Raw genomic sequence first — 10,798 nt, 5'->3', positions numbered from 1 at the left:
AAATAATAACATGCATTGTATCATCCCTCTTGTGGTTGTGTAAACAAGTGTAAAACCACAGACAATGGAGGATGCATGGACTGAGGAGCTGTTTTGAGGCTCGGTGGGAGGCTCCATGTTGGCATCATCACAGTCTGCCAAAAATACAAAGAGGGGGAGTCTGAGCGGAGTTGAAGGGGACGGGCAATCACCGAATCAGGAAACTTGCACTTTGATACGCCAACCGCTGGAAAACGCCCTTAATTATGCGTAAATTTAAGTCTGAATATAGTTAAAACAAGAGAGTTATAAAAGATTCAACCCCCGTGAAATTCACACTAGAAGAGAGCCTATCATTTGAGACCAAAATGTTTTTTGTAACAGGCTGTAAACATGTTCATTTCTGCTGTGAAGTTTTCCATTTTAACATGGGAGTCTATGGTAATGACTCACTTCTGGAGCCAGCCCCTAGTGGTTGTGGCGTGAACTACAAGTTTTGACATTTCTGCATGGGCTTCAAGTCTGAACCAAAAACATGATCTTTTCCTTTAACCAAGTCAGTATGATAATGCTAATGCTAACCAGACATGAGGTGCACTACACTAAAAACAAAAAATCTGAATAGTATTTGTTTGAGAAAACATTGCTGCAATATATTAAAACAAACAAGATTATAGTGCAAGTGGAAGTGTTTTGGAAGTTTTATAAGAACTTTTTTTTTTACAAACATTAATATTACTGCCAGTGCCTCTAATGTAATAGTGGGACCATACAGGTACTATTTCATACAACATGTTGATTTCTAGATTCAGTTTATCTGCATCAGTGTCAGGGTTGCTGTACCTACTGGGACATAGAATAGAGAAAAAATATATTCTATTCTCCATGTGTGATGAAATACTGTCTATTAACAATATTTTTTCACTTTATGAATATTCTGAATGGCTGCTCAAATCTTTTCTGGTAGGAAAACAAACAATATTGATGTTGCACAAAATATAATGAAAGCAAACCTGTTTAAAGACACTGTGAACATCAGCTTGTGTTTTTACACTTTCTCTCTCCCTGTATCTGTTGCTCATATATTCCTTCTCCTTATGGAGGATGAGGGTTCTTCTGCTTCAGGCTAGGCGTCTATTCAAGGTAGACAGCTCATCACGATGAGTGACAAATGCTGGATCAGAAACTTGACCATATGAGGGGGAGGAGGGCAGGACTATATATACTTCCTGCCTCAAAGTGAAAAGTTGCCAATGACACATTGGAGGGAAACATCCAAGCATGGCCTTCAGTCAGCTACTTTAGTATTCATGTAATATCCTCAAAATAACAGCTATGAAAAATGAAAAGAGGAAGTCCACTGATTAAACTAGAGCAACACTGCACATTTCATTATGCATGCTTTGATTGGCTCTGTGATAGCAACTATTGTATTTTACAACACAAATCTAAAATGCAGATCGCAAACTAGAAAGTTACAAATGAGCCAATTACTGTAGTCTGCAGGTTTTATTTCAAGATTCTGTTTACTTGTGTGTTTGGAAGAGGAGCAAGATCTAATTTGTTTTGTGAATAAGAATGAAGGGATTAGAAATTATAGAAAGTGAACAGAAAAAAAAGAAAAAGAAGAAAAACACCAGGAAGCTGTTTAAAAGTCGATGAGTCATGAAAACTTCTTTCTGTCTTTGTCCTCTGCTTCTCTCTTGAACCAGCTAGCTTGCCTGCAGCACTGTGTTCCCTTGTTTGGAGTGTTGCGTGACTGAATTAGAACAGTTGGCCTTTTCTGCCTCTCAGAAACAGCTCTGCCCATCCATATGTTGATGCGGCGCACAACATTCAGCAATGAACAGTGATTGTACAGTAGGTTAATTGTAATTTAATATGCCCCCTTTGTAATGTGTGCACAGAATAATTAGATGAGAACAAGAGGGGGCTGCGTGGAAGGTGGCTAATTAGAGAAAGGAAAGAATGAAGGTAGTAATGAAGTGTGTGATGACAATAAGGGAAAACGTGTAGAGGCTGATTAAGGGACCGAGTGTGGCCTCAGTGCTGTTCTGCAGGCGCTACTTTAGGGCGCATGAGGAAAAGTCATGTTTCATCACTCTTTCTCCCTTCCGTACACACACGCGTGCACACACACACTTTCTCTCTGTAACAGCTCTGGCAAGCTTTGAACACAGTTCCCTCGATGGTTTAATGTGCCAGAGGTCAAAAGAGCACACTTCAAACAGGAAAAATGACTGTCCACTCACTTACAAACTACTGTGCTGCATATAAACATGTCCAGATAACAGTAGTTGTCTCTTAATACATTGTACTGACTTTATTTTTTGTTCCTCATTTGTAAAGGGCCTGGCAGCAGAAAAAGGTGAAAGCAGAGGGCATTATTGCACTGATTGAGTGTCATAAACAAATTCATGGGATTAGTGTACAAAACGGACACTGTCGGTGCATAAAAAGCTGCATACTTGTGGATAGACTGGCTAACATGTCCCTTGGTTTGTAGGCTGTCAGGTTTCAATGACCAGCATGTTGAAGTTGTATGTAGCCTGCTGTCTAGATTGTGTTTTGTAGACAAACAAAACATATGGATCTGTGAATGGCATTCTAAAGCTTTAGGAATAATAAAGTGTACTTATGGAATATTTACAGAAAAAAAACATAGCAACATAGCAGAAATTGCTAAGAGATGGACTTCAAATATTAGAGATTCCTTATAAAAAATTTTCTTGGTGGCTCTGGGTAGTCACTCTCCTTCGTCTCCAAGGAGCTTCAGTGTTGCAGCAATGACCTACCAGTGAAATGAAACCTTACCTCTGGACAAGATAGCCCTTAAAGAAGCTCGAAATCCGGACAGGACGTGCGAGACAGAAGCTACTGCTAGCACGCCTGAATCTATTCCAGAGGAAGAAGAGCAGCAACATCCACAAGCTAACACCGAGGCTGTCCTTGACCCGGCTTTTCGTCAAACTATTCGGGAAATAACGGCAAATATAACTAGGGTAATTGACGAAAAGCTCGGGCCATTATCCCAAATAATACAAGCACACGCCCAGCAGCTGAAAAAGATCGGGGAGAGAACCACTGAGGCAGAGAATAGGATTGCTGCGGCTGAACACACCTGTGAGACGGTGGATACACGGGTTCGGAGACTCGCAAACCAAATACAAAGTATGGCTGAGCATATCGATGACCTTGAAAACAGAGGCAGGAGGAAAAATGTTCGAGTTGTTGGTCTGCCAGAAGACGTGGAGGGGAGTAACCCGACAAAGTAATTGAAAGAGCTCACCGCACCCTAGCACCCAAGCCGGGACCGAATCAGCGACCACGACCCGTTCTGATCACAACTTCGCTGACAAGCAGACATTGTTGGATGCTGCTAGACGCAGTGGGACCGTGAAGTACCAGGAGTCCACCATCATGTTTTTTCAGGACTTATCAGCTGCGGTGCTGCGCAAACAAAAAGGATTTGAGGATGTGAGGAAACGTTTGCGGGACACTGGGACCAAATACATGATGCTCTACCCAGCTACGTTAAAAATAATCCACTGCAGGGAGGCCAGAAGCTTTGAATCCCCCGCTAAAGTAGTGGCTTTTGTTAATTCCCTTAAATGCCGCGCACAGGTCTCCACGTTAACAACCACTGACTTTTGCTATGTTTTGTATGTTCTATAGAGTGTAACAGCTTGCCCGCTCACGTCTTTGTTATCTGACACCAAATGCAAACGATACTCTCCCAAAGCTGAGCAATAGAATCTCTTATTAGAGCTTTTATTGAGTCTAACTGCTACCTCTGTGTATCAACCTCCTACCTTTCAAACCGGCCAAGGAGAGTCGAGCTGGTGTAGAGACCTTATCGGGCTACTGGTCCTGTTGCGACCCTGTCGATGTTCTGCCGGAATTCTGGAGGATTTACTGTTTCCCAACAGTAAATCCTGTCGGCTGCCTGCCTCCGGGACGCCTGGCCTCTTTCCCTGCGGCTCTGTGGACCTCCTCTGTCGGCTGCTTGATCTCCATGACGCCTGGCTTCTTCCCCTGCGGCTCTGCGGACCTCCGTTGTCGGCTGCTTGATTCCCGGGACGCCTGGCTTCTTCCCCTGCGGCTCTGCGGACCTCCGCTGTCGGCTGCTTGATCCCCGGGGCGCCTGGCTTCTTCCCCTGCGGCTCTGCGGACCTCCGCTGTCGGCTGCTTGATCCCCGGGACGCCTGGCTTCTTCCCCTGCGGCTCTGCGGACCTCCGCTGTCGGCTGCCTGATCCCCGGGACGCTTGGCTTCTTCCCCTGCGGCTCTGTGGATCCCCGCTGTCGGCTGCTCTGTGGGGAACTCCCGGCTCCTTCCCCGCGGCTCTGTGAAGCACCGCTGTCGGCTTCATCTTCCCCGGGTGCCTCTCATCGCCGCGGATCTGTGGATCATCACCGTGGGCTGTATTGTCCGTACCCAGGCCACTGGCTACCATTAGCATTAGCTGCTAACTAGCCGCTGGTTGATTATGCCAGGTGGCTATTACTGTGGCTATTAGCGTTAGCTGCTAGCCAGCAGCCTCAACGCTAGTGATGAAAGTTAAGCACTTTACTGCCGTTCTGCACTTTTTCCACTAGCACGTCGCTGGATCTTCAGCATCCTCCCCGACTCTTTTACTTTCACTGTTTGTTGCGTTCTCATTTTTATCCAATGCAGATATTGATGGCTGCAACCAAAATGTGTATTTTGGTGTGCCACGCCCCCCTCAGGGTCTTACAGGGACATGCACCTGGTCATTTCTTGATTTGCCAAGATTGTTGCCGTCCAGTTGTGTGCCAGGCATAAATCATTTTAATCTGCTACCCTTAATGTCTCTTTATATTTTTGAAAAAGCTTTTATTCATGAAGGCACTTTTCCTGAAGAACTCTCTAAATCAAATGATTGCAAAATTTTGTCTAAATCAACAATCAGGAAAAAATGCTTTATTCTATTACTACTCTTGCTCTCAGGCAATGTTGAACCAAATCCAGGCCCCCAGCTAAATCATAACCATATTGATTCCCCTGATAAATTCAGAACCAGATCAGGACTTGGGATAATACATATAAATGCTCGTAGTATGTTACCCAAATTAGATATGATCAAAATCTGGCTCAATACCACTGATGACATTCTGGTGCTCTCTGAAACATGGTTGAATAAATCAGTCTCAGACAAGGATATTTTCATATCAGGATACAATGTTTTTCGCTGTGACAGACCAAAAAAAGGTGGTGGAGTAGCTATTTATTTAAAAAGTAAATTCCATGCCACTGTTCTTGCTTCTCTGTCAATCCAGAAACAATTTGAATTTTTAGCCCTAAAACTTGAATTCTCGAAGGGACAGTCTCTCACAATCATGGGCTGTTATAGACCTCCTGGAGCCTGCAATGAAGCCCTTGAAACTCTAATCAACAAAGTCTCAGAGTTAAACTCTTCTGAATTTGTGCTAGTAGGAGACCTAAACCTTGATTGGTTGACTTCATCCTCAGAATCTCTCTGCGATTCCATAAATCTCACACAATTAATAGATAGTCCTACACGGCCAAACATAAAGCACCCGTCTAGATCAACCTTGATCGACATAATTCTGACAAACGCCCCACACAAATACACCGAAATAGGCATTTTTGCTAATGATCTTAGTGATCATTGTGCAATAGCTACTGTCAGAAATACCAAACTACCTAAAACTAAGCCGTGTATCCTAGTCAAGAGAGATCTTAAGCACTTTAATGAACAAGCTTTTATTCATGATCTTGCCCACTTTGAGTGGGGCAGAGTGTCACTTTTTGATGATGTGGACTTAGCCTGGCAGTACTTTTATGATGAGTTTTTAAGACTTATTAACAACCTTTTAGAAAATTCAGAGTAAAAAGCCGTAAAACTCCCTGGTTTTCACCTGAAATTGGAAGTCTTCTTAAAGATAGGGATGCTGCTTGGTCCAGAGCTAGGAAAAGTAAATCCGAAGCTGACTGGCTAAGGTTTCGTCAGCTAAGAAATAAATGTACCTCTTTCATCAAAACAGCAAAATCCAACTTCTTTCTTTCTAAGACAACTAAAAGCTTGAATGACTCAAAGAAGTTCTGGAAAATCATTAAATCCACTTCGGATTTTGCTCCTGAAAATGAATTCCCTAACTTCTTGGTCAAAGATGGTAAAGCGGTGACTGAAAAATCTGCCATGCTCAATCATTTTAACGAACATTTTATATCTGTCGGTTCTTGTTTTAACTTTTTAGACTCAAATTTTAAGAACCCCACTACAACTGCAGAAACGTTAAATATGGACAAAAGTCCTATTAATTACACTTTCACTTTTTCCCCCGTGTCTGCTGTGGATGTTCTCAAAGCCCTGAAGGATCTGGATATCAAAAAGTCTGCCGGGCCAGATAAGCTTGACTCCAAATTCTTAAAGCTAGCTTCAGATTACATAGCCGAGCCTCTGTCACACATTTTTAATTTAAGTTTGAGCTCTAACAAAATTCCAAATATATGGAAATCTGCTTTTATACTTCCTCTTTTAAAAGGAGGAGACCCCGCTGAACTAAACAACTATAGGCCAATTTCAAAGCTATGCATTTTAGCAAAAGTCTTTGAGAAGCTTGTCAGTGTTCAACTGAAGGCATTTTTAGATTCTAACAGCATTTTAACAGACTTCCAGTCTGGTTTTAGAAAACAGCACAGCACTGTCACAGCCACCTTAAAAGTTTTAAATGATTTTATCCATGCTCTGGACCACAAGCAACACTGTGTAGCCCTATTTATTGACCTGTCAAAGGCATTTTACATGGTAGACCACCCTCTCCTGATTAAGACCTTGTCAAATATAGGCTTTCAAACCAAGCTTCTGCTTAGTTTGCCAACTATCTTTTAAATAGATCCCAGTGTGTACAAATGGCGGGTTCTATATCGTCTTCTCTTGGGATCACAAGGGGAGTGCCACAGGGCTCAGTTTTAGGACCTATTTTATTTTCTATTTATATTAATAATATGTGTTTTAATCTGTCAAATGCCACTTATCACTTTTATGCTGATGACACAGTCATTTACTGCTGCTCTGCTTCACTTGCACAAGCCTTTGAGTTTTTACAGTCTGCTTTTAACACTGTTCAATTACACCTGCAATCACTGAACTTGGTTTTAAATGCAGAGAAATCAAAAGTGATGGCATTCTCACCAAGGTGTAAAGGACAAGATAACTTGCCGGTAATAACACTCCAAGGAAAACACATTGAACTGGTCACCAGCTATAAATATCTCGGATTCGTACTTGACTCAGAGCTGTCATTCAAACCACATGTTTCAAACTTAGTCCACAAACTGAAGGTGAAACTTGGGTTTTATTTTCGGAACAAATGTTGTTTTTCTCTTAGAGCCCGCAGACTTCTGGTATCGGCAACCTTTTACCACTGATCGACTATGGTGATGTATACATGACTGCGTCGTCCAAATGCCTCTAGTCCTCACTGTGCCTTGAGGTTTGTGACTGGCTGTACCCGCCTCACCCATCACTGTGAACTGTATGCCAAAGCTGAGTGGCCTTCCCTGAGCACAAGGAGGCACACCCACTGGATGGCATTGGTCTACAAAACCCTCCTTGGTTTGGCTCCACCTTATCTGTGTGCTCTTCTCCAGCGAACTACCAGCCACTATGCCCTACGCTCCAGTGGCATTTACCACCTGCAGGTCCCTCATGTGCGGACTGAGCTAGGAAAGCGGGCCTTTAGCTACTCTGCCCCTTCAGCCTGGAATACCCTCCAGACTGATTTAAAAATCTCTGAGCTTATCTCATTTAAAACTTTTAATTCTTTATTACACATTAGGCAAAAAGCATCCATTCATCAGTGCCTGTGTTTTTAAGATATCTTTCTATTGCTGCACTTATTTTCACTGCTCTGTTTTGATCTTGTTTACCAACTTTAAACTGTTGTTATACTGTTCTTGAAGTGTGCTGCTGACCTCTTGACCTTGGTTGATATGTGGGCAGATCGTTACTTGTGTTGCTTGTTTTTTGTTTTTCAGCTGGGTTACTGTCAGGTGCAGAATTCATTTGGAGATTGTGATACATTTGGGAGCTTAAATCTCTGAACGTTATGACCTGTGACACATTGAGGCTGTGCACTTGGAATATTAAGGGATGCCATTCTCCTGTCAAAAGAAAAAAATATTGTCATATTTTAAAAAAAAGACATGATTGATATTGCTATGTTGCAAGAAACACATTTGAATGATAAGGAACATTTAAAGCTGCAGCAGTGCGGCTATGATCAAGTTTATTTCTCATCTTTCACCACCAAAAGCAGAGGGGTGGCAATACTCGTTAGGAAAAATTTACCAGTTAAAGTGTCAAAATGCATTAAAGATAAACATGGACGGTTTGTCCTTATCTCGGCCTCCTTACATGGGGAGGACTTTGCTCTCTTAAATGTCTACTGCCCTCCATGTCATCCCCTTAACTTTCTGACAGAGGCTTTTGCCAAGTTATCTGATCTTGCGGTGGAAAATACTATTGTAGGAGGTGACTTTAATTGCCTTATGAATCCTTTGATGGACAGGTTTCCTCTTGGTGCTTTAGCCCTATCAAAACAGTCAAAACAAATCATTGGTCTGTGTGAGGACTTTGGTTATGTGGATGTTTAGAGGACACTTCACCCTGCGGATAAGGAATTCACCTTTTTTTCTAATCCTCACAATTGCCATACACGAATTGATTACTTTTTTGTTCCAAAACAGCTTACAGAATTAGTTGTTTTCTGTTCAATTGGAAGCATAATAATATTAGACCACGCAGTAGTGTATATGAATGTTAAAATTAAAAACATCCTTAGGAAACCCAGTTGTTGGAGAGTTGGAGAATGGACTCCTCAATTCTAAAAGATCAAAAAAAAAAAAAAAAAAAAATTCATATCATATTTTACTACAGAATTCAAGAATTTTTTTCACCACTAACTCTCCCTCAGCTACCAACTCATCCCTGCTCTGGGAAACCTCCAAGGCTTATGCCAGGGGGTTGATCATATCCTATACGGCTGCCAAAAGACGGAAAAATATGGAACAACAAATTTTATTAGAAAAAAGGTTAAGTATATCAGAAAGGGAATATATTAAGAAACCTACAGCAGCTAAACTGAAGGAAATTACGAAGGAAATTAGGCTCCTTGCTAACAAAAAAGGTTGGGGAAAAATATGCAAAACAAAGGTTATTTGAACACGGGGACAAACCGGGGAGCCAATTTAACAAAAAAGCGTAGAGCTTCTCGAATTATTGAGTCAATTTTAGATGGGTGAGGGACTTGTTCCTCTGACTCTAAAATAATTAATGATACTTTTAGAGATTTCTACACTAACTTATATCAGTTGGAGCAAGCTGACAATGCTAAAACTCTAATGGAAGCTTTTTTCTCCAAACTTGATCTCCCAATCACAAGATCACAAGATCAGAAATCTAAATTAAATGCCCCGATCTCAGTGGCTGAACTGCGTGAGGCCATTCAACTTATTCAATCAGGCAAAGCCACCAGGCAGTGATGGTTTTGGTAGTGAGTTCTATAAGGAATTTCAAAATATTTTATTAGAGCCTATGATGAATATGTTTAATCATTCTTTTGAATATGACACCCTCCCACCATCACTAAGGGAAGCCAATATTTCACTAATTCTCAAAAAAGGGAAATGCTCTGAGGATTGCGCCTCATATAGGCCGATCTCTCTGCTGAATGTGGATTTAAAAATCCTTTCCAAAGTCTTGGCAAGACGCTTAGAAGGCCTTTTACCAATTATAGTGAAGGAGGATCAAACTGGCTTTATTAAGGTCCGTAATTCTTATAACAACATTAGAAGATTGCTAAATGTTATCCAGTTATCTAAACAGCAGGAAATAGATGGTCTTGTGATTCCCTAGATGCTGAAAAAGCTTTTGACCGTGTCGAATGCTCTTACTTGTTTTTCACACTTGATCGGTTTGGCTTAGGTGATGATTTTATTAAATTGGTGAAAGTCCTGTATACAGAACCAATGGCTGCAGTTCTGACCAACAGACTTAGGTCCACAAATTTTGGGGTGCGGAGGGGTACCAGACAGGGCTGCCCTCTGTCACCACTTTTATTTGCAGTGGCTGTTGAGCCTTTAGCGGAAGCTATTAGCAAAGACCCCTCGGTGGTGGGACTGGATGTGGGAGACAAATCTCATAAAATTTCATTATATGCAGACGATGTGTTGTTGTTTATGTCAAACCCCTCTGTATCAGTCCCTCAGTTTATTGAGATTATTGATCGTTTTGCTGCCTTTTGCTGGTTATAAAGTTATTTTTCCAAATCAGAGGCAATGCCTCTAGGTAATTTACAACAACCACCAGATAATCCTAATCCCTTTCCATTTAAATGGTCCTCTACTGGTTTTATATATTTGGGTATATATATTACACCTAAATTTAATCAGTTATTTCATGCTAACTTTAAACCACTATTTGATAAAATAAAACAAGATTTGGAGAGATGGAACAATCTTCCAATAACATGGCCGGGCCGGATCTCGCTTCTGAAAATGAATGTCCTTCCGCGTCTGCTTTATCCAATACAAATGATTCCCATCTTATTCAATCATAAAGTAGTGAATAAACTAAACGGTTGGTTTAGCTCATTTATTTGGAGCAAACGAAGACCACGGATCCGGATATCAGTGTTGCAATCATCAAGGGCTATGGGCGGTCTGGACCTCCCAGATATTAGGAGATATCAATTAAATGCATTTTTAAGATACATAGCTGATTGGATCAAAGATGATGCTTCCTCAATCTGGCTTGATATTGAAAAGTCCTT

Source organism: Parambassis ranga, chromosome 6 (genome assembly GCF_900634625.1).
Source record: "Parambassis ranga chromosome 6, fParRan2.1, whole genome shotgun sequence".
Classification (NCBI taxonomy): domain Eukaryota; kingdom Metazoa; phylum Chordata; class Actinopteri; family Ambassidae; genus Parambassis; species Parambassis ranga.
This window is presented reverse-complemented; position numbering follows the sequence as displayed.